Source organism: Stigmatopora nigra, unplaced genomic scaffold (assembly GCF_051989575.1).
Source record: "Stigmatopora nigra isolate UIUO_SnigA unplaced genomic scaffold, RoL_Snig_1.1 HiC_scaffold_24, whole genome shotgun sequence".
NCBI classification, from domain to species: domain Eukaryota; kingdom Metazoa; phylum Chordata; class Actinopteri; order Syngnathiformes; family Syngnathidae; genus Stigmatopora; species Stigmatopora nigra.
In genome coordinates this window covers 1,328,962-1,353,055 of record NW_027551603.1, presented here as the reverse complement: position 1 = coordinate 1,353,055, position 24,094 = coordinate 1,328,962, and the positions used below count along the sequence as shown (strand labels likewise).

General features: G+C 51.1%; 91 pseudogenes; all 91 read left to right on the top strand.

The window, feature by feature from the left end:
• Positions 1-3: 3 nt before the first annotated feature.
• Positions 4-132, top strand: LOC144185968 (5S ribosomal RNA; annotated as a pseudogene).
• Positions 133-188: 56 nt separating this feature from the next.
• Positions 189-317, top strand: LOC144185702 (5S ribosomal RNA; annotated as a pseudogene).
• A 56-nt stretch (positions 318-373) lies between these two features.
• LOC144187844 (5S ribosomal RNA) lies at positions 374-492 on the top strand (annotated as a pseudogene).
• Positions 493-548: 56 nt separating this feature from the next.
• On the top strand, positions 549-667 carry LOC144185990 (5S ribosomal RNA; annotated as a pseudogene).
• Positions 668-908: 241 nt separating this feature from the next.
• On the top strand, positions 909-1,026 carry LOC144189589 (5S ribosomal RNA; annotated as a pseudogene).
• A 56-nt stretch (positions 1,027-1,082) lies between these two features.
• LOC144190758 (5S ribosomal RNA) lies at positions 1,083-1,201 on the top strand (annotated as a pseudogene).
• Positions 1,202-1,257: 56 nt separating this feature from the next.
• Positions 1,258-1,376, top strand: LOC144188275 (5S ribosomal RNA; annotated as a pseudogene).
• Positions 1,377-1,432: 56 nt separating this feature from the next.
• Positions 1,433-1,551, top strand: LOC144189607 (5S ribosomal RNA; annotated as a pseudogene).
• A 56-nt stretch (positions 1,552-1,607) lies between these two features.
• On the top strand, positions 1,608-1,736 carry LOC144185472 (5S ribosomal RNA; annotated as a pseudogene).
• Positions 1,737-1,792: 56 nt separating this feature from the next.
• Positions 1,793-1,921, top strand: LOC144187195 (5S ribosomal RNA; annotated as a pseudogene).
• Positions 1,922-1,977: 56 nt separating this feature from the next.
• Positions 1,978-2,096, top strand: LOC144186360 (5S ribosomal RNA; annotated as a pseudogene).
• Positions 2,097-2,152: 56 nt separating this feature from the next.
• LOC144187582 (5S ribosomal RNA) lies at positions 2,153-2,271 on the top strand (annotated as a pseudogene).
• Positions 2,272-2,327: 56 nt separating this feature from the next.
• LOC144190605 (5S ribosomal RNA) lies at positions 2,328-2,446 on the top strand (annotated as a pseudogene).
• A 231-nt stretch (positions 2,447-2,677) lies between these two features.
• LOC144186998 (5S ribosomal RNA) lies at positions 2,678-2,806 on the top strand (annotated as a pseudogene).
• A 56-nt stretch (positions 2,807-2,862) lies between these two features.
• LOC144186348 (5S ribosomal RNA) lies at positions 2,863-2,981 on the top strand (annotated as a pseudogene).
• Positions 2,982-3,037: 56 nt separating this feature from the next.
• On the top strand, positions 3,038-3,156 carry LOC144190698 (5S ribosomal RNA; annotated as a pseudogene).
• Positions 3,157-3,212: 56 nt separating this feature from the next.
• Positions 3,213-3,331, top strand: LOC144191554 (5S ribosomal RNA; annotated as a pseudogene).
• A 56-nt stretch (positions 3,332-3,387) lies between these two features.
• LOC144191127 (5S ribosomal RNA) lies at positions 3,388-3,506 on the top strand (annotated as a pseudogene).
• A 231-nt stretch (positions 3,507-3,737) lies between these two features.
• Positions 3,738-3,866, top strand: LOC144186610 (5S ribosomal RNA; annotated as a pseudogene).
• A 56-nt stretch (positions 3,867-3,922) lies between these two features.
• LOC144184099 (5S ribosomal RNA) lies at positions 3,923-4,041 on the top strand (annotated as a pseudogene).
• Positions 4,042-4,097: 56 nt separating this feature from the next.
• LOC144188778 (5S ribosomal RNA) lies at positions 4,098-4,216 on the top strand (annotated as a pseudogene).
• Positions 4,217-4,272: 56 nt separating this feature from the next.
• Positions 4,273-4,391, top strand: LOC144189998 (5S ribosomal RNA; annotated as a pseudogene).
• Positions 4,392-4,447: 56 nt separating this feature from the next.
• On the top strand, positions 4,448-4,576 carry LOC144186770 (5S ribosomal RNA; annotated as a pseudogene).
• A 56-nt stretch (positions 4,577-4,632) lies between these two features.
• Positions 4,633-4,751, top strand: LOC144183592 (5S ribosomal RNA; annotated as a pseudogene).
• Positions 4,752-4,807: 56 nt separating this feature from the next.
• Positions 4,808-4,926, top strand: LOC144183993 (5S ribosomal RNA; annotated as a pseudogene).
• Positions 4,927-4,982: 56 nt separating this feature from the next.
• On the top strand, positions 4,983-5,101 carry LOC144187789 (5S ribosomal RNA; annotated as a pseudogene).
• Positions 5,102-5,159: 58 nt separating this feature from the next.
• LOC144191933 (5S ribosomal RNA) lies at positions 5,160-5,278 on the top strand (annotated as a pseudogene).
• A 56-nt stretch (positions 5,279-5,334) lies between these two features.
• Positions 5,335-5,453, top strand: LOC144188026 (5S ribosomal RNA; annotated as a pseudogene).
• A 56-nt stretch (positions 5,454-5,509) lies between these two features.
• Positions 5,510-5,638, top strand: LOC144182913 (5S ribosomal RNA; annotated as a pseudogene).
• A 56-nt stretch (positions 5,639-5,694) lies between these two features.
• Positions 5,695-5,823, top strand: LOC144183920 (5S ribosomal RNA; annotated as a pseudogene).
• A 56-nt stretch (positions 5,824-5,879) lies between these two features.
• LOC144183355 (5S ribosomal RNA) lies at positions 5,880-6,008 on the top strand (annotated as a pseudogene).
• A 56-nt stretch (positions 6,009-6,064) lies between these two features.
• LOC144190224 (5S ribosomal RNA) lies at positions 6,065-6,183 on the top strand (annotated as a pseudogene).
• A 56-nt stretch (positions 6,184-6,239) lies between these two features.
• LOC144190283 (5S ribosomal RNA) lies at positions 6,240-6,358 on the top strand (annotated as a pseudogene).
• A 56-nt stretch (positions 6,359-6,414) lies between these two features.
• Positions 6,415-6,533, top strand: LOC144183125 (5S ribosomal RNA; annotated as a pseudogene).
• A 56-nt stretch (positions 6,534-6,589) lies between these two features.
• On the top strand, positions 6,590-6,708 carry LOC144189606 (5S ribosomal RNA; annotated as a pseudogene).
• Positions 6,709-6,764: 56 nt separating this feature from the next.
• On the top strand, positions 6,765-6,893 carry LOC144184679 (5S ribosomal RNA; annotated as a pseudogene).
• A 56-nt stretch (positions 6,894-6,949) lies between these two features.
• On the top strand, positions 6,950-7,068 carry LOC144182709 (5S ribosomal RNA; annotated as a pseudogene).
• Positions 7,069-7,299: 231 nt separating this feature from the next.
• On the top strand, positions 7,300-7,418 carry LOC144182233 (5S ribosomal RNA; annotated as a pseudogene).
• Positions 7,419-7,474: 56 nt separating this feature from the next.
• On the top strand, positions 7,475-7,593 carry LOC144185169 (5S ribosomal RNA; annotated as a pseudogene).
• Positions 7,594-7,649: 56 nt separating this feature from the next.
• On the top strand, positions 7,650-7,768 carry LOC144182232 (5S ribosomal RNA; annotated as a pseudogene).
• Positions 7,769-7,999: 231 nt separating this feature from the next.
• LOC144186669 (5S ribosomal RNA) lies at positions 8,000-8,128 on the top strand (annotated as a pseudogene).
• A 56-nt stretch (positions 8,129-8,184) lies between these two features.
• Positions 8,185-8,303, top strand: LOC144182068 (5S ribosomal RNA; annotated as a pseudogene).
• A 56-nt stretch (positions 8,304-8,359) lies between these two features.
• On the top strand, positions 8,360-8,478 carry LOC144188777 (5S ribosomal RNA; annotated as a pseudogene).
• A 56-nt stretch (positions 8,479-8,534) lies between these two features.
• On the top strand, positions 8,535-8,653 carry LOC144189997 (5S ribosomal RNA; annotated as a pseudogene).
• A 56-nt stretch (positions 8,654-8,709) lies between these two features.
• Positions 8,710-8,838, top strand: LOC144186769 (5S ribosomal RNA; annotated as a pseudogene).
• Positions 8,839-8,894: 56 nt separating this feature from the next.
• LOC144183591 (5S ribosomal RNA) lies at positions 8,895-9,013 on the top strand (annotated as a pseudogene).
• A 56-nt stretch (positions 9,014-9,069) lies between these two features.
• On the top strand, positions 9,070-9,188 carry LOC144188025 (5S ribosomal RNA; annotated as a pseudogene).
• Positions 9,189-9,244: 56 nt separating this feature from the next.
• On the top strand, positions 9,245-9,373 carry LOC144182912 (5S ribosomal RNA; annotated as a pseudogene).
• A 56-nt stretch (positions 9,374-9,429) lies between these two features.
• LOC144183919 (5S ribosomal RNA) lies at positions 9,430-9,558 on the top strand (annotated as a pseudogene).
• A 56-nt stretch (positions 9,559-9,614) lies between these two features.
• On the top strand, positions 9,615-9,743 carry LOC144183354 (5S ribosomal RNA; annotated as a pseudogene).
• A 56-nt stretch (positions 9,744-9,799) lies between these two features.
• On the top strand, positions 9,800-9,918 carry LOC144190223 (5S ribosomal RNA; annotated as a pseudogene).
• A 56-nt stretch (positions 9,919-9,974) lies between these two features.
• On the top strand, positions 9,975-10,093 carry LOC144190282 (5S ribosomal RNA; annotated as a pseudogene).
• Positions 10,094-10,149: 56 nt separating this feature from the next.
• LOC144183124 (5S ribosomal RNA) lies at positions 10,150-10,268 on the top strand (annotated as a pseudogene).
• Positions 10,269-10,324: 56 nt separating this feature from the next.
• LOC144189605 (5S ribosomal RNA) lies at positions 10,325-10,443 on the top strand (annotated as a pseudogene).
• A 56-nt stretch (positions 10,444-10,499) lies between these two features.
• LOC144185471 (5S ribosomal RNA) lies at positions 10,500-10,628 on the top strand (annotated as a pseudogene).
• Positions 10,629-10,684: 56 nt separating this feature from the next.
• LOC144191204 (5S ribosomal RNA) lies at positions 10,685-10,803 on the top strand (annotated as a pseudogene).
• A 56-nt stretch (positions 10,804-10,859) lies between these two features.
• On the top strand, positions 10,860-10,988 carry LOC144185038 (5S ribosomal RNA; annotated as a pseudogene).
• Positions 10,989-11,044: 56 nt separating this feature from the next.
• On the top strand, positions 11,045-11,173 carry LOC144183353 (5S ribosomal RNA; annotated as a pseudogene).
• Positions 11,174-11,229: 56 nt separating this feature from the next.
• On the top strand, positions 11,230-11,348 carry LOC144191648 (5S ribosomal RNA; annotated as a pseudogene).
• A 56-nt stretch (positions 11,349-11,404) lies between these two features.
• On the top strand, positions 11,405-11,523 carry LOC144191166 (5S ribosomal RNA; annotated as a pseudogene).
• Positions 11,524-11,579: 56 nt separating this feature from the next.
• LOC144190688 (5S ribosomal RNA) lies at positions 11,580-11,698 on the top strand (annotated as a pseudogene).
• Positions 11,699-11,754: 56 nt separating this feature from the next.
• Positions 11,755-11,873, top strand: LOC144188102 (5S ribosomal RNA; annotated as a pseudogene).
• Positions 11,874-11,929: 56 nt separating this feature from the next.
• LOC144191051 (5S ribosomal RNA) lies at positions 11,930-12,048 on the top strand (annotated as a pseudogene).
• Positions 12,049-12,104: 56 nt separating this feature from the next.
• Positions 12,105-12,223, top strand: LOC144182120 (5S ribosomal RNA; annotated as a pseudogene).
• Positions 12,224-12,278: 55 nt separating this feature from the next.
• On the top strand, positions 12,279-12,397 carry LOC144183021 (5S ribosomal RNA; annotated as a pseudogene).
• A 56-nt stretch (positions 12,398-12,453) lies between these two features.
• On the top strand, positions 12,454-12,572 carry LOC144191730 (5S ribosomal RNA; annotated as a pseudogene).
• A 56-nt stretch (positions 12,573-12,628) lies between these two features.
• Positions 12,629-12,747, top strand: LOC144189651 (5S ribosomal RNA; annotated as a pseudogene).
• A 56-nt stretch (positions 12,748-12,803) lies between these two features.
• Positions 12,804-12,922, top strand: LOC144188007 (5S ribosomal RNA; annotated as a pseudogene).
• A 56-nt stretch (positions 12,923-12,978) lies between these two features.
• On the top strand, positions 12,979-13,097 carry LOC144190058 (5S ribosomal RNA; annotated as a pseudogene).
• A 3,429-nt stretch (positions 13,098-16,526) lies between these two features.
• LOC144190086 (5S ribosomal RNA) lies at positions 16,527-16,645 on the top strand (annotated as a pseudogene).
• Positions 16,646-16,701: 56 nt separating this feature from the next.
• On the top strand, positions 16,702-16,820 carry LOC144186337 (5S ribosomal RNA; annotated as a pseudogene).
• A 56-nt stretch (positions 16,821-16,876) lies between these two features.
• Positions 16,877-16,995, top strand: LOC144182615 (5S ribosomal RNA; annotated as a pseudogene).
• Positions 16,996-17,051: 56 nt separating this feature from the next.
• Positions 17,052-17,170, top strand: LOC144184871 (5S ribosomal RNA; annotated as a pseudogene).
• Positions 17,171-17,226: 56 nt separating this feature from the next.
• On the top strand, positions 17,227-17,345 carry LOC144189272 (5S ribosomal RNA; annotated as a pseudogene).
• A 56-nt stretch (positions 17,346-17,401) lies between these two features.
• Positions 17,402-17,520, top strand: LOC144189105 (5S ribosomal RNA; annotated as a pseudogene).
• A 3,429-nt stretch (positions 17,521-20,949) lies between these two features.
• Positions 20,950-21,068, top strand: LOC144187788 (5S ribosomal RNA; annotated as a pseudogene).
• Positions 21,069-21,124: 56 nt separating this feature from the next.
• LOC144190766 (5S ribosomal RNA) lies at positions 21,125-21,243 on the top strand (annotated as a pseudogene).
• A 56-nt stretch (positions 21,244-21,299) lies between these two features.
• LOC144186495 (5S ribosomal RNA) lies at positions 21,300-21,418 on the top strand (annotated as a pseudogene).
• A 56-nt stretch (positions 21,419-21,474) lies between these two features.
• On the top strand, positions 21,475-21,593 carry LOC144182390 (5S ribosomal RNA; annotated as a pseudogene).
• Positions 21,594-21,649: 56 nt separating this feature from the next.
• Positions 21,650-21,778, top strand: LOC144186848 (5S ribosomal RNA; annotated as a pseudogene).
• A 56-nt stretch (positions 21,779-21,834) lies between these two features.
• On the top strand, positions 21,835-21,953 carry LOC144187581 (5S ribosomal RNA; annotated as a pseudogene).
• Positions 21,954-22,194: 241 nt separating this feature from the next.
• LOC144183547 (5S ribosomal RNA) lies at positions 22,195-22,313 on the top strand (annotated as a pseudogene).
• Positions 22,314-22,369: 56 nt separating this feature from the next.
• Positions 22,370-22,498, top strand: LOC144185110 (5S ribosomal RNA; annotated as a pseudogene).
• A 56-nt stretch (positions 22,499-22,554) lies between these two features.
• Positions 22,555-22,683, top strand: LOC144185925 (5S ribosomal RNA; annotated as a pseudogene).
• Positions 22,684-22,739: 56 nt separating this feature from the next.
• On the top strand, positions 22,740-22,858 carry LOC144190576 (5S ribosomal RNA; annotated as a pseudogene).
• A 56-nt stretch (positions 22,859-22,914) lies between these two features.
• On the top strand, positions 22,915-23,033 carry LOC144191703 (5S ribosomal RNA; annotated as a pseudogene).
• Positions 23,034-23,089: 56 nt separating this feature from the next.
• Positions 23,090-23,208, top strand: LOC144185615 (5S ribosomal RNA; annotated as a pseudogene).
• Positions 23,209-23,449: 241 nt separating this feature from the next.
• On the top strand, positions 23,450-23,568 carry LOC144184427 (5S ribosomal RNA; annotated as a pseudogene).
• Positions 23,569-23,624: 56 nt separating this feature from the next.
• LOC144185131 (5S ribosomal RNA) lies at positions 23,625-23,753 on the top strand (annotated as a pseudogene).
• A 56-nt stretch (positions 23,754-23,809) lies between these two features.
• LOC144190331 (5S ribosomal RNA) lies at positions 23,810-23,928 on the top strand (annotated as a pseudogene).
• A 56-nt stretch (positions 23,929-23,984) lies between these two features.
• LOC144186637 (5S ribosomal RNA) lies at positions 23,985-24,093 on the top strand (annotated as a pseudogene).
• Position 24,094: the final 1 nt, after the last annotated feature.

Sequence of the window (24,094 nt, the reverse complement as noted above, 5' to 3'; positions counted from 1 at the left end):
ACCGCTGACAGCCATACCACCCTGAAAAGGCCCGTTCTCGTCCGATCTCGTCCGATCTCGGCAGCCAAGCATGGTTCGGCCTGGTTAGTACCTGATTGGGAGACCGCTTGGGAATACCAGGTGCTGTGAGCATCATACCCCGCATCTTTTTCGGCATTTCATGGGTGTCCATCTGCTAAAGCAGTACCGCTCACGGCCATATCACCCTGAAAAGGCCCGATCTCGCCCGATCTCGTCCGATCTCGGCAGCCAAGCATGGTTCGGCCTGGTTAGTACCTGATTGGGAGACCGCTTGGGAATACCAGGTGCTGTGAGAACCATGCCCCGCATCTTTTTCGACATTTCATGGGTGTCCATCTGCAAGAGCAGTACCGCTTACGGCCATACCACCCTGAAAAGGCCCGATCTCATCCGATCTCGGAAGCCAAGCATGGTTCGGCCTGTTTAGTACCTGATTGGGAGACCGCTTGGGAATACCAGGTGCTGTGAGCATCATACCCCGCATCTTTTTCGACATTTCATGGGTGTCCATCTGCATGAACAGTACTGCTCACAGCCATACCACCCTGAAAAGGCCTGATCTCGCCCGATCTCGGAAGCCAAGCATAGTTCGGCCTGTTTAGTACCTGATTGGGAGACCGCTTGGGAATACCAGGTGCTGTGAGAACCATGCCCCGCATCTTTTTCGACATTTCATGGGTGTCCATCTGCAAGAGCAGTACCGCTCACGGCCATACCACCCTGAAAAGGCCCGATCTCGTCCGATCTCGTCCGATCTTGGAAGCCAAGCATGGTTCGGCCTGGTTAGTATCTGATTGGGAGACCGCTTGGGAATACCAGGTTCTGTGAGAACCATGCCCCGCATCTTTTTCGACATTTCATGGGTGTCCATCTGCAAAAGCAGTACCGCTCACGGCCATACCACCCTGAAAGACCCGATCTCGTCCGATCTCGGAAGCCAAGCATGGTTCGGCCTGTTTAGTACCTGATTGGGAGACCGCTTGGGAATACCAGGTGCTGTGAGCATCATACCCCGCATCATTTTCGACATTTCATGGGTGTCCATCTGCAAGAGCAGTACATCTCACGGCCATACCACCCTGAAAAGGCTCGATCTCGTCCGATCTCGGAAGCCAAGCATGGTTCGGCCTGTTTAGTACCTGATTGGGAGACCGCTTGGGAATACCAGGTGCTGTGAGCATCATACCCCGCATCTTTTTCGACATTTCATGGGTGTCCATCTGCAAGAGCAGTATTGCCCACGGCCATACCACCCTGAAAAGGCCCGATCTCGTCCGATCTCGGAAGCCAAGCATGGTTCGGCCTGGTTAGTACCTGATTGGGAGACCGCTTGGGAATACCAGGTGCTGTGAGCATCATACCTTGCATCTTTTTCGACATTTCATGGGTGTCCATCAGCAAAAGTAGTACCGCTCACGGCCATACCACCCTGAAAAGGCCCGATCTCGTCCGTTCTCGGCAGCCAAGCATGGTTCGGCCTGGTTAGTACCTGATTGGGAGACCGCTTGGGAATACCAGGTGCTGTGAGCATCATACCCCGCATCTTTTTCGACATTTCATTGGTGTCCATCTGCAAGAGCAGTACCGCTCACGGCCATACCACCCTGATGAGGCCCGACCTCGCCCGATCTCGTCCGATCTCGGCAGCCAAGCATTGTTCGGCCTGGTTAGTACCTGATTGGGAGACCGCTTGGGAATACCAGGTGCTGTGAGCATCATACCCCGCATCTTTTTCGACATTTCATGGGTGTCCATCTGCAAGAGCAGTACCGCTCACGGCCATACCACCCTGAAAAGGCCCGATCTCGTCCGATCTCGTCCGATCTCGGCAGCCAAGCATTGTTCGGCCTGGTTAGTACCTGATTGGGAGACCGCTTGGGAATACCAGGTGCTCTGAGCATCCTACCCCGCATCTTTTTCGACATTTCATGGGTGTCCATCTGCAAGAGCAGTACCGCTCACGGCCATACCACCCTGAAAAGGCCCGATCTCGTCCGATCTCGGCAGCCAAGCATGGTTCGGCCTGGTTAGTACCTGATTGGGAGACCGCTTGGGAATACCAGGTGCTGTGAGCATCATACCCCGCATCTTTTTCGACATTTCATGGGTGTCCATCTGCAAGAGCAGTACCGCTCACGGCCATACCACCCTGAAAAGGCCCGATCTCGTCCGATCTCGGAAGCCAAGCATGGTTCGGCCTGTTTAGTACCTGATTGGGAGACCGCTTGGGAATACCAGGTGCTGTGAGCATCATACCCCGCATCTTTTTCGACATTTCATGGGTGTCCATCTGCAAGAGCAGTACTGCTCACGGCCATACCACCCTGAAAAGGCCCGATCTCTTTCGATCCCGGAAGCCAAGCATGGTTTGGCCTGGTTAGTACCTGATTGGGAGACCGCTTGGGAATACCAGGTGCTGTGAGCATCATACCCCGCATCTTTTTCGACATTTCATGGGTGTCCATCTGCAAGAGCAGTACCGCTCACGGCCATACCACCCTGAAAAGGCCCAATCTCGTCCGATCTCGGCAGCCCAGCATGTGTCGGCCTGGTTAGCACCTGATTGGGAGACCGCTTGGGAATACCAGGTGCTGTGAGCATCATGCCCCGCATCTTTTTCGACATTTCATGGGTGTCCATCTGCAAGAGCAGTACCGCTCACGGCCATACCACCCTGAAAAGGCCTGATCTCGTCCGATCTCGTCCGATCTCGGAAGCCAAGCATAGTTCGGCCTGTTTAGTACCTGATTGGGAGACCGCTTGGGAATACCAGGTGCTGTGAGAACCATGCCCCGCATCTTTTTCGACATTTCATGGGTGTCCATCTGCAAGAGCAGTACAGCTCACGGCCATACCACCCTGAAAAGGCCCGATCTCGTCCGATCTCGGCAGCCAAGCATGGTTCGGCCTGGTTAGTACCTGATTGGGAGACCGCTTGGGAATACCAGGTGCTGTGAGCATCATACCCCGCATCTTTTTCGACATTTCATGGGTGTCCATCTGCAAGAGCAGTACCGCTCACGGCCATACCACCCTGAAAAGGCCCGATCTCGTCCGATCTCGGAAGCCAAGCATCGTTCGGCCTGTTTAGTACCTGATTGGGAGACCGCTTGGGAATACCAGGTGCTGTGAGCATCTTGCCCCGCATCTTTTTCGACATTTCATGGGTGTCCATCTGCAAGAACAGTACCGCTCACGGCCATACCACCCTGAAAAGGCCCGATCTCGTCCGATCTCGGAAGCCAAGCATGGTTCGGCCTGTTTAGTACCTGATTGTGAGACCGCTTGGGAATACCAGGTGCTGTGAGCATCATACCCCGCATCTTTTTCGACATTTCATGGGTGTCCATCTGCAAGAGCAGTACTGCTCACGGCCATACCACCCTGAAAAGGCCCGATCTCTTTTGATCCCGGAAGCCAAGCATGGTTTGGCCTGGTTAGTACCTGATTGGGAGACCGCTTGGGAATACCAGGTGCTGTGAGCATCATACCCCTCATCTTTTTCGACATTTCATGGGTGTCCATCTGCAAGAGCAGTACCGCTCACGGCCATACCACCCTGAAAAGGCCCGATCTCGTCCGATCTCGGCAGCCCAGCATGTGTCGGCCTGGTTAGTACCTGGTTGTGAGACCGCTTGGGAATACCAGGTAATGTGAGCATCATACCCCGCATCTTTTTCGACATTTCATGGGTGTCCATCTGCTAGTGCAGTACCGCTCATGGCCATACCACCCTGAAAAGGCCCGATCTCGTCCGATCTCGTCCGATCTCGGCAGCCAAGCATGGTTCGGCCTGGTTAGTACCTGATTGGGAGACCGCTTGGGAATACCACGTGCTGTGAGCATCATACCCCGCATCTTTTTCGACATTTCATGGGTGTCCATCTGCTAGTGCAGTAGCGCTCATGGCCATACCACCCTGAAAAGGCCTGATCTCGTCCGATCTCGAAAGCCAAGCATGGTTCTGCCTGGTTAGTACCTGATTGGGAGACCGCTTGGGAATACCAGGTGCTGTGAGCATCATACCCCGCATCTTTTTCGACATTTCATGGGTGTCCATCTGCTAGTGCAGTGCCGCTCACGGCCATACCACCCTGAAAAGGCCCGATCTCGTCCGATCTCGGCAGCCAAGCATGGTTCGGCCTGTTTAGTACCTGATTGGGAGACCGCTTGGGAATACCAGGTGCTGTGAGCATCATACCCCGCATCTTTTTCGACATTTCATGGGTGTCTATCTGAAGGAGCAGTACCGCCCACGGCCATACCACCCTGAAAAGGCCCGATCTCGTCCGATCTCGGAAGCCAAGCATGGTTCGGCCTGTTTAGTACCTGATTGGGAGACCGCTTGGGAATACCAGGTGCTGTGAGCATCATACCCCGCATCTTTTTCGACATTTCATGGGTGTCCATCTGCAAGAGCATTACCGCTCACGGCCATACCACCCTGATAAGGCCCGATCTCGCCCGATCTCGTCCGATCTCGGCAGCCAAGCATCGTTCGGCCTGTTTAGTACCTGTTTGGGAGACCGCTTGGGAATACCAGGTGCTGTGAGCATCATACCCCGCATCTTTTTCGACATTTCATGGGTGTCCATCTGCAAGAGCAGTACCGCCCAAGGCCATACCACCCTGAAAAGGCCCGATCTCGTCCGAACTCGGAAGCCAAGCATGGTTCGGCCTGGTTAGTATCTGTTTGGGAGACCGCTTGGGAATACCAGGTGCTGTGAGCATCATACCCCGCATCTTTTTCGACATTTCATGGGTGTCCATCTGCAAGAGCAGTACCGCTCACGGCCTTACCACCCTGAAAAGGCCCGATCTTGTCCGATCTCGGCAGCCAAGCATGGTTCGGCCTGGTTAGTACCTGATTGGGAGACCGCTTGGGAATACCAGGTGCTGCGAGCATCATACCCCGCATCTTTTTCGACATTTCATGGGTGTCCATCTGCAAGAGCAGTACAGCTCACGGCCATACCACCCTGAAAAGGCCTGATCTCGTCCGATCTCGGAAGCCAAGCATGGTTCGGCCTGGTTAGTACCTGATTGGGAGACCGCTTGGGAATACCAGGTGCTGTGAGCATCATACCCCGCATCTTTTTCGACATTTCATGGGTGTCCATCTGCAAGAGCAGTACCGCTCACATGGCCATACCACCCTGAAAAGACCCGATCTCGCCCGATCTCGGAAGCCAAGCATGGTTCGGCCTGGTTAGTACCTGATTGGGAGACCGCTTGGGAAAACCAGGTGCTGTGAGCTTCATACCCCGCATCTTTTTCGACATTTCATGGGTGTCCATCTGCAAAACCAGTACCGCTCTCGGCCATACCACCCTGAAAAGGCCCGATCTCGTCTGATCTCGGAAGCCAAGCATGGTTTGGCCTGGTTAGTACCTGATTGGGAGACCGCTTGGGAATACCAGGTGCTGTGAGCATCATACCCCGCATCTTTTTCGACATTTCATGGGTGTCCATCTGCTAGTGCAGTACCGCTCACGGCCATACCACCCTGAAAAGGCCCGATCTCGTCCGATCTCGTCCGATCTCGGCAGCCAAGCATGGTTCGGCCTGGTTAGTACCTGATTGGGAGACCGCTTGGGAATACCAGGTGCTGTGAGCATCATACCCCGCATCTTTTTCGACATTTCATGGGTGTCCATCTGAAAGAGCAGTACCGCTCACGGCCATACCACCCTGATAAGGCCCGATCTCGTCCGATCTCGTCCGATCTCGGCAGCCAAGCATGGTTCGGCCTGGTTAGTACCTGATTGGGAGACCGCTTGGGAATACCAGGTGCTGTGAGCATCATACCCCGCATCTTTTTCGACATTTCATGGGTGTCCATCTGCAAGAGCAGTACCGCTCACGGCCATACCACCCTGATAAGGCCCGATCTCGCCTGATCTCGTCCGATCTCGGCAGTCAAGCATGGTTCGGCCTGGTTAGTACCTGATTGGGAGACCGCTTGGGAATACCAGGTGCTGTGAGCATCATACCCCGCATCTTTTTCGACATTTCATGGGTGTCCATCTGCTAGTGCAGTACCGCTCATGGCCATACAACCCTGATAAGGCCCGATCTCGTCCGATCTCGGCAGCCAAGCATGGTTCGGCCTGTTTAGTACCTGATTGGGAGACCGCTTGGGAATACCAGGTGCTGTGAGCATCATACCCCGCATCTTTTACGACATTTCATGGGTGTCCATCTGCATGAGCGGTACCGCCCACGGCCATACCACCCTGAAAAGGCTCGATCTCGTCCGATCTCGGAAGCCAAGCATGGTTCGGCCTGGTTAGTACCTGATTGGGAGACCGCTTGGGAATCCCAGGTGCTGTGAGCATCATACCCCGCATCTTTTTCGACATTTCATGTGTGTCCATCTGCTAGTGCAGTACCGCCCACGGCCATACCACCCTGAAAAGGCCCGATCTCGTCCGATTTCGGAAGCCAAGCATGGTTCGGCCTGGTTAGTACCTGATTGGGAGACCGCTTGGGAATACCAGGTGCTGTGACCATGATACCCCGCATCTTTTTCGACATTTCATGGGTGTCCATCAGCAAAAGTAGTACCGCTCACGGCCATACCACCCTGAAAAGGCCCGATCTCGTCCGTTCTCGGCAGCCAAGCATGGTTCGGCCTGGTTAGTACCTGATTGGGAGACCGCTTGGGAATACCAGGTGCTGTGAGCATCATACCCCGCATCTTTTTCGACATTTCATTGGTGTCCATCTGCAAGAGCAGTACCGCTCACGGCCATACCACTCTGATGAGGCCCGACCTCGCCCGATCTCGTCCGATCTCGGCAGCCAAGCATTGTTCGGCCTGGTTAGTACCTGATTGGGAGACCGCTTGGGAATACCAGGTGCTGTGAGCATCATACCCCGCATCTTTTTCGACATTTCATGGGTGTCCATCTGCAAGAGCAGTACTGCTCACGGCCATACCACCCTGAAAAGGCCCGATCTCTTTTGATCCCGGAAGCCAAGCATGGTTTGGCCTGGTTAGTACCTGATTGGGAGACTGCTTGGGAATACCAGGTGCTGTGAGCATCATACCCCTCATCTTTTTCGACATTTCATGGGTGTCCATCTGCAAGAGCAGTACCGCTCACGGCCATACCACCCTGAAAAGGCCCGATCTCGTCCGATCTCGGCAGCCCAGCATGTGTCGGCCTGGTTAGTACCTGGTTGTGAGACCGCTTGGGAATACCAGGTAATGTGAGCATCATACCCCGCATCTTTTTCGACATTTCATGGGTGTCCATCTGCTAGTGCAGTACCGCTCATGGCCATACCACCCTGAAAAGGCCCGATCTCGTCCGATCTCGGAAGCCAAGCATGGTTCGGCCTGTTTAGTACCTGATTGTGAGACCGCTTGGGAATACCAGGTGCTGTGAGCATCATACCCCGCATCTTTTTCGACATTTCATGGGTGTCCATCTGCAAGAGCAGTACTGCTCACGGCCATACCACCCTGAAAAGGCCCGATCTCTTTTGATCCCGGAAGCCAAGCATGGTTTGGCCTGGTTAGTACCTGATTGGGAGACCGCTTGGGAATACCAGGTAATGTGAGCATCATACCCCGCATCTTTTTCGACATTTCATGGGTGTCCATCTGCTAGTGCAGTACCGCTCATGGCCATACCACCCTGAAAAGGCCCGATCTCGTCCGATCTCGGAAGCCAAGCATGGTTCGGCCTGTTTAGTACCTGATTGTGAGACCGCTTGGGAATACCAGGTGCTGTGAGCATCATACCCCTCATCTTTTTCGACATTTCATGGGTGTCCATCTGCAAGAGCAGTACCGCTCACGGCCATACCACCCTGAAAAGGCCCGATCTCGTCCGATCTCGGCAGCCCAGCATGTGTCGGCCTGGTTAGTACCTGGTTGTGAGACCGCTTGGGAATACCAGGTAATGTGAGCATCATACCCCGCATCTTTTTCGACATTTCATGGGTGTCCATCTGCTAGTGCAGTACCGCTCATGGCCATACCACCCTGAAAAGGCCCGATCTCGTCCGATCTCGTCCGATCTCGGCAGCCAAGCATGGTTCGGCCTGGTTAGTACCTGATTGGGAGACCGCTTGGGAATACCACGTGCTATGAGCATCATACCCCGCATCTTTTTCGACATTTCATGGGTGTCCATCTGCTAGTGCAGTACCGCTCATGGCCATACCACCCTGAAAAGGCCTGATCTCGTCCGATCTCGGAAGCCAAGCATGGTTCTGCCTGGTTAGTACCTGATTGGGAGACCGCTTGGGAATACCAGGTGCTGTGAGCATCATACCCCGCATCTTTTTCGACATTTCATGGGTGTCCATCTGCTAGTGCAGTGCCGCTCACGGCCATACCACCCTGAAAAGGCCCGATCTCGTCCGATCTCGGCAGCCAAGCATGGTTCGGCCTGTTTAGTACCTGATTGGGAGACCGCTTGGGAATACCAGGTGCTGTGAGCATCATACCCCGCATCTTTTTCGACATTTCATGGGTGTCTATCTGAAGGAGCAGTACCGCCCACGGCCATACCACCCTGAAAAGGCCCGATCTCGTCCGATCTCGGAAGCCAAGCATGGTTCGGCCTGTTTAGTACCTGATTGGGAGACCGCTTGGGAATACCAGGTGCTGTGAGCATCATACCCCGCATCTTTTTCGACATTTCATGGGTGTCCATCTGCAAGAGCATTACCGCTCACGGCCATACCACCCTGATAAGGCCCGATCTCGCCCGATCTCGTCCGATCTCGGCAGCCAAGCATCGTTCGGCCTGTTTAGTACCTGTTTGGGAGACCGCTTGGGAATACCAGGTGCTGTGAGCATCATACCCCGCATCTTTTTCGACATTTCATGGGTGTCCATCTGCAAGAGCAGTACCGCCCAAGGCCATACCACCCTGAAAAGGCCCGATCTCGTCCGAACTCGGAAGCCAAGCATGGTTCGGCCTGGTTAGTATCTGTTTGGGAGACCGCTTGGGAATACCAGGTGCTGTGAGCATCATACCCCGCATCTTTTTCGACATTTCATGGGTGTCCATCTGCAAAACCAGTACCGCTCTCGGCCATACCACCCTGAAAAGGCCCGATCTCGTCTGATCTCGGAAGCCAAGCATGGTTTGGCCTGGTTAGTACCTGATTGGGAGACCGCTTGGGAATACCAGGTGCTGTGAGCATCATACCCCGCATCTTTTTCGACATTTCATGGGTGTCCATCTGCTAGTGCAGTACCGCTCACGGCCATACCACCCTGAAAAGGCCCGATCTCGTCCGATCTCGTCCGATCTCGGCAGCCAAGCATGGTTCGGCCTGGTTAGTACCTGATTGGGAGACCGCTTGGGAATACCAGGTGCTGTGAGCATCATACCCCGCATCTTTTTCGACATTTCATGGGTGTCCATCTGAAAGAGCAGTACCGCTCACGGCCATACCACCCTGATAAGGCCCGATCTCGTCCGATCTCGTCCGATCTCGGCAGCCAAGCATGGTTCGGCCTGGTTAGTACCTGATTGGGAGACCGCTTGGGAATACCAGGTGCTGTGAGCATCATACCCCGCATCTTTTTCGACATTTCATGGGTGTCCATCTGCAAGAGCAGTACCGCTCACGGCCATACCACCCTGATAAGGCCCGATCTCGCCTGATCTCGTCCGATCTCGGCAGTCAAGCATGGTTCGGCCTGGTTAGTACCTGATTGGGAGACCGCTTGGGAATACCAGGTGCTGTGAGCATCATACCCCGCATCTTTTTCGACATTTCATGGGTGTCCATCTGCTAGTGCAGTACCGCTCATGGCCATACAACCCTGATAAGGCCCGATCTCGTCCGATCTCGGCAGCCAAGCATGGTTCGGCCTGTTTAGTACCTGATTGGGAGACCGCTTGGGAATACCAGGTGCTGTGAGCATCATACCCCGCATCTTTTACGACATTTCATGGGTGTCCATCTGCAAGAGCGGTACCGCCCACGGCCATACCACCCTGAAAAGGCTCGATCTCGTCCGATCTCGGAAGCCAAGCATGGTTCGGCCTGGTTAGTACCTGATTGGGAGACCGCTTGGGAATCCCAGGTGCTGTGAGCATCATACCCCGCATCTTTTTCGACATTTCATGTGTGTCCATCTGCTAGTGCAGTACCGCCCACGGCCATACCACCCTGAAAAGGCCCGATCTCGTCCGATTTCGGAAGCCAAGCATGGTTCGGCCTGGTTAGTACCTGATTGGGAGACCGCTTGGGAATACCAGGTGCTGTGACCATGATACCCCGCATCTTTTTCGACATTTCATGGGTGTCCATCAGCAAAAGTAGTACCGCTCACGGCCATACCACCCTGAAAAGGCCCGATCTCGTCCGTTCTCGGCAGCCAAGCATGGTTCGGCCTGGTTAGTACCTGATTGGGAGACCGCTTGGGAATACCAGGTGCTGTGAGCATCATACCCCGCATCTTTTTCGACATTTCATTGGTGTCCATCTGCAAGAGCAGTACCGCTCACGGCCATACCACCCTGATGAGGCCCGACCTCGCCCGATCTCGTCCGATCTCGGCAGCCAAGCATTGTTCGGCCTGGTTAGTACCTGATTGGGAGACCGCTTGGGAATACCAGGTGCTGTGAGCATCATACCCCGCATCTTTTTCGACATTTCATGGGTGTCCATCAGCAAAAGTAGTACCGCTCACTGCCATACCACCCTGAAAAGGCCCGATCTCGTCCGTTCTCGGCAGCCAAGCATGGTTTGGCCTGGTTAGTACCTGATTGGGAGACCGCTTGGGAATACCAGGTGCTGTGAGCATCATACCCCGCATCTTTTTCGACATTTCATGGGTGTCCATCAGCAAAAGTAGTACCGCTCACGGCCATATCACCCTGAAAAGGCCCGATCTCGTCCGTTCTCGTCCGATCTCGGCAGCCAAGCATGGTTCGGCCTGGTTAGTACCTGATTGGGAGACCGCTTGGGAATACCAGGTGCTGTGAGCATCATACCCCGCATCTTTTTCGACATTTCATGGGTGTCCATCTGCAAGAGCAGTACCGCTCACGGCCATACCACCCTGATAAGGCCCGATCTCGCCTGATCTCGTCCGATCTCGGCAGTCAAGCATGGTTCGGCCTGGTTAGTACCTGATTGGGAGACCGCTTGGGAATACCAGGTGCTGTGAGCATCATACCCCGCATCTTTTTCGACATTTCATGGGTGTCCATCTGCTAGTGCAGTACCGCTCATGGCCATACAACCCTGATAAGGCTCGATCTCGTCCGATCTCGGCAGCCAAGCATGGTTCGGCCTGTTTAGTACCTGATTGGGAGACCGCTTGGGAATACCAGGTGCTGTGAGCATCATACCCCGCATCTTTTACGACATTTCATGGGTGTCCATCTGCAAGAGCGGTACCGCTCACGGCCATACCACCCTGAAAAGGCTCGATCTCGTCCGATCTCGGAAGCCAAGCATCGTTCGGCCTGGTTAGTACCTGATTGGGAGACCGCTTGGGAATCCCAGGTGCTGTGAGCATCATACCCCGCATCTTTTTCGACATTTCATGTGTGTCCATCTGCTAGTGCAGTACCGCCCACGGCCATACCACCCTGAAAAGGCCCGATCTCGTCCGATTTCGGAAGCCAAGCATGGTTCGGCCTGGTTAGTACCTGATTGGGAGACCGCTTGGGAATACCTGGTGCTGTGAGCATCATACCCCGCATCTTTTTCGACATTTCATGGGTGTCCATCTGCTAGTGCAGTACCGCTCACGGCCATACCACCCTGAAAAGGCCCGATCTCGTCCGATCTCGGAAGCCAAGCATGGTTCGGCCTGGTTAGTACCTGATTGGGAGACCGCTTGGGAATACCAGGTGCTGTAAGCATCATACCCAGCATCTTTTTCGACATTTCATGGGTGTCCATCTGCAAGAGCAGTACCGCTCACGGCCATACCACCCTGAAAAGGCCCGATCTCGTCCGATCTCGGAAGCCACGCATGGTTCGGCCTGTTTAGTACCTGATTGGGAGACCGCTTGGGAATACCAGGTGCTGTGAGCATCATACCCCGCATCTTTTTCGAGATTTCATGGGTGTCCATCTGCTGGTGCAGTACCGCTCACGGCCATACCACCCTGAAAAGGCCCCATCTCGTCCGATCTCGGAAGCCAAGCATGGTTCGGCCTGTTTAGTACCTGATTGGGAGACCGCTTGGGAATACCAGGTGCTGTGAGCATCATACCCCGCATCTTTTCGACATTTCATGGGTGTCCATCTGCAAGTGCAGTATCGCTCACGGCCATACCACCCTGAAAAGGCCCGATCTCGTCCGATCTTCGAAGCCAAGCATGGTTCGGCCTGTTTAGTACCTGATTGGGAGACCGCTTGGGAATACCAGGTGCTGTGAGCATCATACCCCGCATCTTTTTCGACATTTCATGGGTGTCCATCTGCAGGAGCGGTACCGCTCACGGCCATACCACCCTGAAAAGGCCCGGTCTCGTCCGATCTTGGAAGCCAAGCATGGTTCGGCCTGTTTAGTACCTGATTGGGAGACCGCTTGGGAATACCAGGTGCTGTGAGCATCATACCCCGCATCTTTTTCGACATTTCATGGGTGTCCATCTGCTACTGCAGTACCGCTTACGGCCATACCACCCTGAAAAGGCCCGATCTCGTCCGATCTCGGCAGCCAAGCATGGTTCGGCCTGTTTAGTACCTGATTGGGAGACCGCTTGGGAATACCAGGTGCTGTGAGCATCATACCCCGCATCTTTTTCGACATTTCATGGGTGTCCATCTGCAAGAGCAGTACCGCTCACGGCCGTACCACCCTGAAAAGGCCCGATCTCGTCCGATCTCGGAAGTCAAGCATGGTTCGGCCTGGTTAGTACCTGGTTGGGAGACTGCTTGGGAATACCAGGTGCTGTGAGCATCATACCCCGCATCTTTTGCGACATTTCATGGGTGTCCATCTGCTAAAGCAGTACCGCTCACGGCCATACCACTCTGAAAAGGCCCGATCTCGTCCGATCTCGGCAGCCAAGCATGGTTCGGCCTGTTTAGTACCTGATTGGGAGACCGCTTGGGAATACCAGGTGCTGTGAGCATCATACCCCGCATCTTTTTCGACATTTCATGGGTGATCTATCTGAAATCCAGATCAAATTCTGGATTTCAGATAGATCAGTTGTCATCATGCACCTTTTACCAAGACTGGACCTATAGTAGGACTTAGATGGAGAGCTATCTTAAAAAGAACATGTCCTCATTACTTGGGGGAGAAACAAAGGATCCAAAATCACTCAGAGCTGTCAGGAGTGGTTGGATTGCCTTTCCTGGCATGACGTCACGATAACTATCAGCTGTCACTAATTACGTGATTAGATTATTTTTGGTATTTAAGCATTATGATTTTCTGTGGGCGCGGTTGGATCGACTGGTTAAGTTCTGGTTTCGTTTCCTGTTAATCCTCGTAGTAATTGCTGTTTCCATTGACGCCACGCCGCATGTTCAGTTCGTTTGTAATGAGTGGTCAAGCCAAGTTGTTTAAGTTATGTTACCCCGTTTATTAAATCAACCAACAAGAGCTACAGATCTGCCTCACCTTTCCAATTACTTCGGCGACTCTGCATCTGGGTTCAACTTACCCTACGATCGCGTCGCACTACGCGGCGAAATCGTAACAGCACGATCCAACCATTATGGACCCAGCGGAGCGCCACCCACGCTCGCGCCGACGCACTCGGCGACGCAAACCATCCACCTCGAAGACACCGGACTGCTTGGAATGTATAAGAAACCCCTCAGAATCGTTTAGGAATTTTGTAATGGACACACCGTGGTGCGGGGCTCTCAGGCACATCATTTCTAGAGATGAGCCACAGCTGGTAGAAGAGTTAGAGCCGCAGCGTACTCATACGCCCCACCACTGCTATGCACGTCGCCCTGGGAAGCCTTTACCGTTTCATCATGATGCCCAGGTGCGTACAACCACCAGAGAGCGCCCAAGTTATCTTATGCCTATGCCCAGAGGAATTGATTCACCATGGAGGGAGCCTGAAGATTCTGGTGAGGAGGACACCCGTTGAGGAAGTTCCCCACGGCCAGCAGCGTGGCCAGGATCTTCTTGAAGGTCCGGTTGCCGGCCAGCTGCTCCATGCCCAACTTCAGGTCAAACAGGGGCTCGGCGATCTCCTGCTCGAGTGCCTCATAGTTGAGTTTGAAAGACCACAGCTGCAGGCGGGGGGTCAAGGCGCTGACGGAAGCCAGGCCCGAGAGGAATTCCTCGGCCGTCCCCAGGGGAACGTCGGGATTGGCCGAGCGAGCCTCGCGGATCTTCTGCTTCTCCTCCTCTGTGGGCGTCATGCTCAGGATCTTCTCCACACCCTCCTTGTTGATGGCAAAGTCGTCAAAGTTGAGGATGGCGCTCTTGATGACGTGAACGGCGAGCAGGACCGTCATCCCGATGTTGATGGTGGTGCTCCGCTTGGAGTCCAGAACCAGGATCTCGGACTTTTTGCTCTCTGGCGCTTTCTTGGCCCATGGCGTCTCTTTGGCCCTGGACTCAAAGAGGTGCTCCAGCTTCCCCATGTCCACTTGGACCTTGTCCAGTGACGCCAAAAATAATCTAATCACGTAATTAGTGACAGCTGATAGTTATCGTGACGTCATGCCAGGAAAGGCAATCCAACCTCTCCTGACAAGAGCATCAAATAAAGACAATTTGTCGGTCTTTCGGGAACAGATTTTCTTGAAAAATAACCCTTTCGCTATGATTTCTAGAATTTTACTGACATAATGCAAGTGCATTCGCAGCTAGCCCTCAGAGATAAAATGAGTTGGATTTCCATCTCCAACAATACCAGCCGATATGTTATTTGAGGTTCTTGATCTGAATGAATTAAATGACCTCCGGTATGCAGTACAACTGTAGAGCAATTACTTTAAATTATGTTCATTCTTTTGTCCCCCGCCTGGTGCCCGTAGATAGCTGGGATAGGCCTTAGCACCCCCCGTGACCCTTGTGAGGATAAGCGGTTGAGAGAATGAATGAATGAAAGAATACTAAACAATGTCTTTCACATGACGATCATTTATACTAAACAATTACTATTAGTTTAAGCATGTGAAACTATGATAAAATATGATTTGGATTTTACAGCATGTTTTCGTAACCTGTTTTATGTTTATTTATATAAACAATAGACACCTTGTAAAGCATTGCTGTTGCTTCACATGTATTTCTAAGGGGCCTAACATTCAACCACATCTAAGCAGCAGTACTTGTAGACTTGCATTCTGTGAAGCGCAAAGTGTCCTTCTGTTCTAAAGAGACAGAACAGCAAGAAAAGGACTCTGTGCAACCTTCTTTACTCTGTAACAGCGGGATGATGCTTTTTGTGTAGAAAGGATGGAGTACAAAGTGTAAGCGAATGAGTGGAAAGTACTGCAGACAATGTATGACTGTTTTTTTCTATTTTTTTTCCATGCAGTTGAGGAGTGTAGTTTGCAAGATCCAGCATGCCAGTACTATTGAATGCTGGGTATTTTGCTGAGCCTTCTTTAAAAATTACTTCTCTTATCATGTAAAAGTAGTGATATCTGAACAGACAGAAGAATAGTCAGTCATTTTCTTCTTAAAAAAATAAAAATAAAATACTTGTGGTTGCTAGAGTTATACAGTAAAAAAGGGGTGTGTGCATGTGGTGGTGGAGCAATATAATTTTAGTTTCAGTGAAATGAAAAATCTACAATAGTGTTCCAATAAATTGGTGGTTATTGAAGTGCTATACCAATTGAATGTAATTTCTGGTAAAATTCTGTAGCTCCAGTGTTTAACCATAAATCCTATGTGATTTTTTGTTTTACAGTATAAAATGTGAAAACACTTATAAATCCCATTTAAATTCAGTGAATTCATTTAGTTGTGCTGCCACTACAACATTGCACCCAATCGGTTAGTCTTTAATTGAATCTGATTACCAGTCGATTTGAATTGAATGACTTGACCCCGCTGAGATATTTTCTCTAAAAGAATAATGGAGTTGCTTATTTGACTATTTAGTATTGTTATTTTGTTATCTTTTTGCATTTGGTGCTTTTTTTAAACATCTACTACTTTACATTATAATTGCTTGATCTGAGGTAGTTGGGTTGTAAAGGTTTAAATCAAAATTCAAAGTACGGTAATACACATATATACACACACGATGCAACAGATGTGCAGTCCATTTGCAGCGTCCAGAAGTAAAACAACATGTGAAAATTGAGTGTATAGAGTGCAAAAAGTCTTACTGCAATCAAGCTGACTTTACTCCTTTGTTATTATTGCTGACTCAAAGACAAATACCAATTTGGCCTGAAATGCACAAAAGTAAAACATAGCTGTATATATTCCTGCCTTTTCCCCCCTCTTTTATAACCTGAATATTCCAACTGACTTTGAATAATGTCAAATCCCAATTGATTTGGGTAGCAGGTGTAGAAGGTCGAAATAATACTTTAGCTCATGGGTGTCCATCTGCAAGAGCAGTACCGCTCACGGCCATACCACCCTGAAAAGGCCTGATCTCGTCCGATCTCGGAAGCCAAGCATGGTTCGGCCTGGTTAGTACCTGATTGGGAGACCGCTTGGGAATACCAGGTGCTGTGAGAACCATGCCCCGCATCTTTTTCGACATTTCATGGGTGTCCATCTGCAAGAGCAGTACAGCTCACGGCCATACCACCCTGAAAAGGCCCGATCTCGTCCGATCTCGGCAGCCAAGCATGGTTCGGCCTGGTTAGTACCTGATTGGGAGACCGCTTGGGAATACCAGGTGCTGTGAGCATCATACCCCGCATCTTTTTCGACATTTCATGGGTGTCCATCTGCAAGAGCAGTACCGCTCACGGCCATACCACCCTGAAAAGGCCCGATCTCGTCCGATCTCGGAAGCCAAGCATCGTTCGGCCTGTTTAGTACCTGATTGGGAGACCGCTTGGGAATACCAGGTGCTGTGAGAACCATGCCCCGCATCTTTTTCGACATTTCATGGGTGTCATTCTGCTAGTGCAGTACCGTTCACGGCCATACCACCCTGAAAAGGCCCGATCTCGTCCGATCTCGGAAGCCAAGCATGGTTCGGCCTGGTTAGTACCTGATTGGGAGACCGCTTGGGAATACCAGGTGCTGTGAGCATCATACCCCGCATCTTTTTCGACATTTCATGGGTGTCCATCTGCAAGAGCAGTACCGCTCACGGCCATACCACCCTGAAAAGGCCCGATCTCCTCCGATCTCGGAAGCCAAGCATGGTTCGGCCTGTTTAGTACCTGATTGGGAGACCGCTTGGGAATACCAGGTGCTGTGAGCAGCATACCCCGCATCTTTTTCGACATTTCATGGGTGTCCATCTGCTAGTGCAGTACCGCTCACGGCCATACCACCCTGAAAAGGCCCGATCTCGTCCGATCTCAGAAGCCAAGCATGGTTCGGCCTGGTTAGTACCTGATTGGGAGACCGCTTGGGAATACCAGGTGCTGTGAGCATCATACCCCGCATCTTTTTCGACATTTCATGGGTGATCTATCTGAAATCCAGATCAAATTCTGGATTTCAGATAGATCAGTTGTCATCATGCACCTTTTACCAAGACTGGACCTATAGTAGGACTTAGATGGAGAGCTATCTTAAAAAGAACATGTCCTCATTACTTGGGGGAGAAACAAAGGATCCAAAATCACTCAGAGCTGTCAGGAGTGGTTGGATTGCCTTTCCTGGCATGACGTCACGATAACTATCAGCTGTCACTAATTACGTGATTAGATTATTTTTGGTATTTAAGCATTATGATTTTCTGTGACCGCGGTTGGATCGACTGGTTAAGTTCTGGTTTCGTTTCCTGTTAATCCTCGTAGTAATTGCTGTTTCCATTGACGCCACGCCGCATGTTCAGTTCGTTTGTAATGAGTGGTCAAGCCAAGTTGTTTAAGTTATGTTACCCCGTTTATTAAATCAACCAACAAGAGCTACAGATCTGCCTCACCTTTCCAATTACTTCGGCGACTCTGCATCTGGGTTCAACTTACCCTACGATCGCGTCGCACTACGCGGCGAAATCGTAACAGCACGATCCAACCATTATGGACCCAGCGGAGCGCCACCCACGCTCGCGCCGACGCACTCGGCGACGCAAACCATCCACCTCGAAGACACCGGACTGCTTGGAATGTATAAGAAACCCCTCAGAATCGTTTAGGAATTTTGTAATGGACACACCGTGGTGCGGGGCTCTCAGGCACATCATTTCTAGAGATGAGCCACAGCTGGTAGAAGAGTTAGAGCCGCAGCGTACTCATACGCCCCACCACTGCTATGCACGTCGCCCTGGGAAGCCTTTACCGTTTCATCATGATGCCCAGGTGCGTACAACCACCAGAGAGCGCCCAAGTTATCTTATGCCTATGCCCAGAGGAATTGATTCACCATGGAGGGAGCCTGAAGATTCTGGTGAGGAGGACACCCGTTGAGGAAGTTCCCCACGGCCAGCAGCGTGGCCAGGATCTTCTTGAAGGTCCGGTTGCCGGCCAGCTGCTCCATGCCCAACTTCAGGTCAAACAGGGGCTCGGCGATCTCCTGCTCGAGTGCCTCATAGTTGAGTTTGAAAGACCACAGCTGCAGGCGGGGGGTCAAGGCGCTGACGGAAGCCAGGCCCGAGAGGAATTCCTCGGCCGTCCCCAGGGGAACGTCGGGATTGGCCGAGCGAGCCTCGCGGATCTTCTGCTTCTCCTCCTCTGTGGGCGTCATGCTCAGGATCTTCTCCACACCCTCCTTGTTGATGGCAAAGTCGTCAAAGTTGAGGATGGCGCTCTTGATGACGTGAACGGCGGGCAGGACCGTCATCCCGATGTTGATGGCGGTGCTCCGCTTGGAGTCCAGAACCAGGATCTCGGACTTTTTGCTCTCTGGCGCTTTCTTGGCCCATGGCGTCTCTTTGGCCCTGGACTCAAAGAGGTGCTCCAGCTTCCCCATGTCCACTTGGACCTTGTCCAGTGACGCCAAAAATAATCTAATCACGTAATTAGTGACAGCTGATAGTTATCGTGACGTCATGCCAGGAAAGGCAATCCAACCTCTCCTGACAAGAGCATCAAATAAAGACAATTTGTCGGTCTTTCGGGAACTGATTTTCTTGAAAAATAACCCTTTCGCTATGATTTCTAGAATTTTACTGACATAATGCAAGTGCATTCGCAGCTAGCCCTCAGAGATAAAATGAGTTGGATTTCCATCTCCAACAATACCAGCCGATATGTTATTTGAGGTTCTTGATCTGAATGAATTAAATGACCTCCGGTATGCAGTACAACTGTAGAGCAATTACTTTAAATTATGTTCATTCTTTTGTCCCCCGCCTGGTGCCCGTAGATAGCTGGGATAGGCTTTAGCACCCCCCGTGACCCTTGTGAGGATAAGCGGTTGAGAGAATGAATGAATGAAAGAATACTAAACAATGTCTTTCACATGACGATCATTTATACTAAACAATTACTATTAGTTTAAGCATGTGAAACTATGATAAAATATGATTTGGATTTTACAGCATGTTTTCGTAACCTGTTTTATGTTTATTTATATAAACAATAGACACCTTGTAAAGCATTGCTGTTGCTTCACATGTATTTCTTAGGGGCCTAACATTCAACCACATCTAAGCAGCAGTACTTGTAGACTTGCATTCTGTGAAGCGCAAAGTGTCCTTCTGTTCTAAAGAGACAGAACAGCAAGAAAAGGACTCTGTGCAACCTTCTTTACTCTGTAACAGCGGGATGATGCTTTTTGTGTAGAAAGGATGGAGTACAAAGTGTAAGCGAATGAGTGGAAAGTACTGCAGACAATGTATGACTGTTTTTTTCTATTTTTTTTCCGTGCAGTTGAGAAGTGTAGTTTGCAAGATCCAGCATGCCAGTACTATTGAATGCTGGGTATTTTGCTGAGCCTTCTTTAAAAATTACTTCTCTTATCATGTAAAAGTAGTGATATCTGAACAGACAGAAGAATAGTCAGTCATTTTCTTCTTAAAAAAATAAAAATAAAATACTTGTGGTTGCTAGAGTTATACAGTAAAAAAGGGGTGTGTGCATGTGGTGGTGGAGCAATATAATTTTAGTTTCAGTGAAATGAAAAATCTACAATAGTGTTCCAATAAATTGGTGGTTATTGAAGTGCTATACCAATTGAATGTAATTTCTGGTAAAATTCTGTAGCTCCAGTGTTTAACCATAAATCCTATGTGATTTTTTGTTTTACAGTATAAAATGTGAAAACACTTATAAATCCCATTTAAATTCAGTGAATTCATTTAGTTGTGCTGCCACTACAACATTGCACCCAATCAGTTAGTCTTTAATTGAATCTGATTACCAGTCGATTTGAATTGAATGACTTGACCCCGCTGAGATATTTTCTCTAAAAGAATAATGGAGTTGCTTATTTGACTATTTAGTATTGTTATTTTGTTATCTTTTTGCATTTGGTGCTTTTTTTAAACATCTACTACTTTACATTATAATTGCTTGATCTGAGGTAGTTGGGTTGTAAAGGTTTAAATCATAATTCAAAGTACGGTTATACACATATATACACACACGATGCAACAGATGTGCAGTCCATTTGCAGCGTCCAGAAGTAAAACAACATGTGAAAATTGAGTGTATAGAGTGCAAAAAGTCTTACTGCAATCAAGCTGACTTTACTCCTTTGTTATTATTGCTGACTCAAAGACAAATACCAATTTGGCCTGAAATGCACAAAAGTAAAACATAGCTGTATATATTCCTGCCTTTTCCCCCCTCTTTTATAACCTGAATATTCCAACTGACTTTGAATAATGTCAAATCCTAATTGATTTGGGTAGCAGGTGTAGAAGGTCGAATTAATACTTTAGCTCATGGGTGTCCATCTGCAAGAGCAGTACCGCTCACGGCCATACCACCCTGAAAAGGCCTGATCTCGTCCGATCTCGGAAGCCAAGCATGGTTCGGCCTGGTTAGTACCTGATTGGGAGACCGCTTGGGAATACCAGGTGCTGTGAGCATTATACCCCGCATCTTTTTCGCCATTTCATGGGTGTCCATCTGCTACTGCAGTACCGCTCACGGCCATACCACCCTGAAAAGGCCCGATCTCGTCCGATCTCGGAAGCCAAGCATTGTTCGGCCTGTATAGTACCTGATTGGGAGACCGCTTGGGAATACCAGGTGCTGTGAGCATCATACCCCGCATCTTTTTCGACATTTCATGGGTGTCCATCTGCAAGAGCAGTACCGCCCAAGGCCATACCACCCTGAAAAGGCCCGATCTCGTCCGAACTCGGTAGCCAAGCATAGTTCGGCCTGGTTAGTATCTGTTTGGGAGACCGCTTGGGAATACCAGGTGCTGTGAGCATCATACCCCGCATCTTTTTCGACATTTCATGGGTGTCCATCTGCAGGAGCAGTACCGCTCACGGCCATACCACCCTGAAAAGGCCCGATCTTGTCCGATCTCGGCAGCCAAGCATGGTTCGGCCTGGTTAGTACCTGATTGGGAGACCGCTTGGGGATACCAGGTGCTGTGAGCATCTTGCCCCGCATTTTTTTCGACATTTCATGTGTGTCCATCTGCAAGAGCAGTACCGCTCACGTCCATACCACCCTGAAAAGGCCCGATCTCGCCCGATCTCGTCCAATCTCGGCAGCCAAGCATGGTACGGCCTGGTTAGTACCTGATTGGGAGACCGCTTGGGAATACCAGGTGCTGTGAGCATCATACCCCGCATCTTTTTCGACATTTCATGGGTGTCCATCTGCAAGAGCAGTACCGCTCACGGCCATACCACCCTGAAAAGGCCCGATCTCGTCCGATCTCGGAAGCCAAGCATGGTTCGGCCTGTTTAGTACCTGATTGGGAGACCGCTTGGGAATACCAGGTGCTGTGAGCATCATACCCCGCATCTTTTTCGACATTTCATGGGTGTCCATCTGCAAGAGCAGTACCACTCACGGCCATACCACCCTGAAAAGGCCCGATCTCGTCCGGTCTCGTCCGATCTCGGAAGCCAAGCATGGTTCGGCCTCGTTAGTATCTGATTGGGAGACCGCTTGGGAGTACCAGGTGCTGTGAGAACCATGCCCCGCATCTTTTTCGACATTTCATGGGTGTCCATCTGCAAGAGCAGTACCGCTCAAGGCCATACCACACTGAAAAGGCCCGATCTCGTCCGATCTCGGAAGCCAAGCATGGTTCGGCCTGTTTAGTACCTGATTGGGAGACCGCTTGGGAATACCAGGTGCTGTGAGCATCATACCCTGCATCTTTTTCGACATTTCATGGGTGTCCATCTGCAAGAGCAGTAACACTCACGGCCATACCACCCTGAAAAGGCCCGATCTCGTCCGATCTCGTCCGATCTCGGAAGCCAAGCATGGTTCGGCCTGTTTAGTACCTGATTGGGAGACCGCTTGGGAATACCAGGTGCTGTGAGCATCTTGCCCCGCATCTTTTTCGACATTTCATGGGTGTCCATCTGCAAGAGCAGTACCGCTCACGGCCATACCACCCTGAAAAGGCCTGATCTCGTCCGATCTCGTCCGATCTCGGAAGCCAAGCATGGTTCGGCCTGTTTAGTACCTGATTGGGAGACCGCTTGGGAATACCAGGTGCTGTGAGAACCATGCCCCGCATCTTTTTCGACATTTCATGCGTGTCCATCTGCGAGAGCAGTACCGTTCACGGCCATACCACCCAGAAAAGGCCCGATCTCGTCCGATCTCGGCAGCCAAGCATGGTTCGGCCTGGTTAGTACCTGATTGGGAGACCGCTTGGGAATACCAGGTGCTGTGAGCATCATACCCCGCATCTTTTTCGACATTTCATGGGTGTCCATCTGCAAGAGCAGTACCGCTCACGGCCATACCACCCTGAAAAGGCCCGATCTCGTCCGATCTCGGAAGCCAAGCATCGTTCGGCCTGATTAGTACCTGATTGGGAGACCGCTTGGGAATACCAGGTGCTGTAAGCATCATACCCCGCATCTTTTTCGACATTTCATGGGTGTTCATCTGCAAGAGCAGTACCGCTCACGGCCATACCACCCTGAAAAGGCCCGATCTTGTCCGATCTCGGCAGCCAAGCATTGTTCGGCCTGTTTAGTACCTGATTGGGAGACCGCTTCGGAATACCAGGTGCTGTGAGCATCATACCCCGCATCTTTTTCGACATTTCATGGGTGTCCATCTGCAAGAGCAGTACCGCTCACGGTCATACCACCCTGAAAAGGCCCGATCTCGTCCGATCTCGTCCGATCTCGGAAGCCAAGCATGGTTCGGCCTGTTTAGTATCTGATTGGGAGACCGCTTGGGAATACCAAGTGCTGTGAGAACCATGCCCCGCATCTTTTTCGACATTTCATGGGTGTCCATCTGCAAGAGCAGTACCGTTCAAGGCCATATCACCCTGAAAAGGCCCGATCTCGTCCGATCTCGGAAGCCAAGCATGGTTCGGCCTGTTTAGTACCTGATTGGGAGACCGCTTGGGAATACCGGGTGCTGTGAGCATCACACCCCGCATCTTTTTCGACATTTCATGGGTGTCCATCTGCAAGAGCAGTACCGCTCACGGCCATATCACCCTGAAAAGGCCCGATCTCGTCCGATCTCGTCCGATCTCGGAAGCCAAGCATGGTTCGGCCTGTTTAGTACCTGATTGGGAGACCGCTTGGGAATACCAGGTGCTGTGAGCATCATACCCCGCATCTTTTTCGACATTTCATGGGTGTCCATCTGCAAGAGCAGTACCGCTCACGGCCATACCACCCTGAAAAGGCCCGATCTCGTCCGATCTCGGAAGCCAAGCATGGTTCGGCCTGGTTAGTACCTGATTGGGAGACCGCTTGGGAATACCAGGTGCTGTGAGCATCATACCCCGCATCTTTTTCGACATTTCATGGGTGTCCATCTGCAAGAGCAGTACCGCTCACGGCCATACCACCCTGAAAAGGCCCGATCTCGGCAGCCAAGCATGGTTCGGCCTGGTTAGTACCTGATTGGGAGACCGCTTGGGAATACCAGGTGCTGTGAGCAT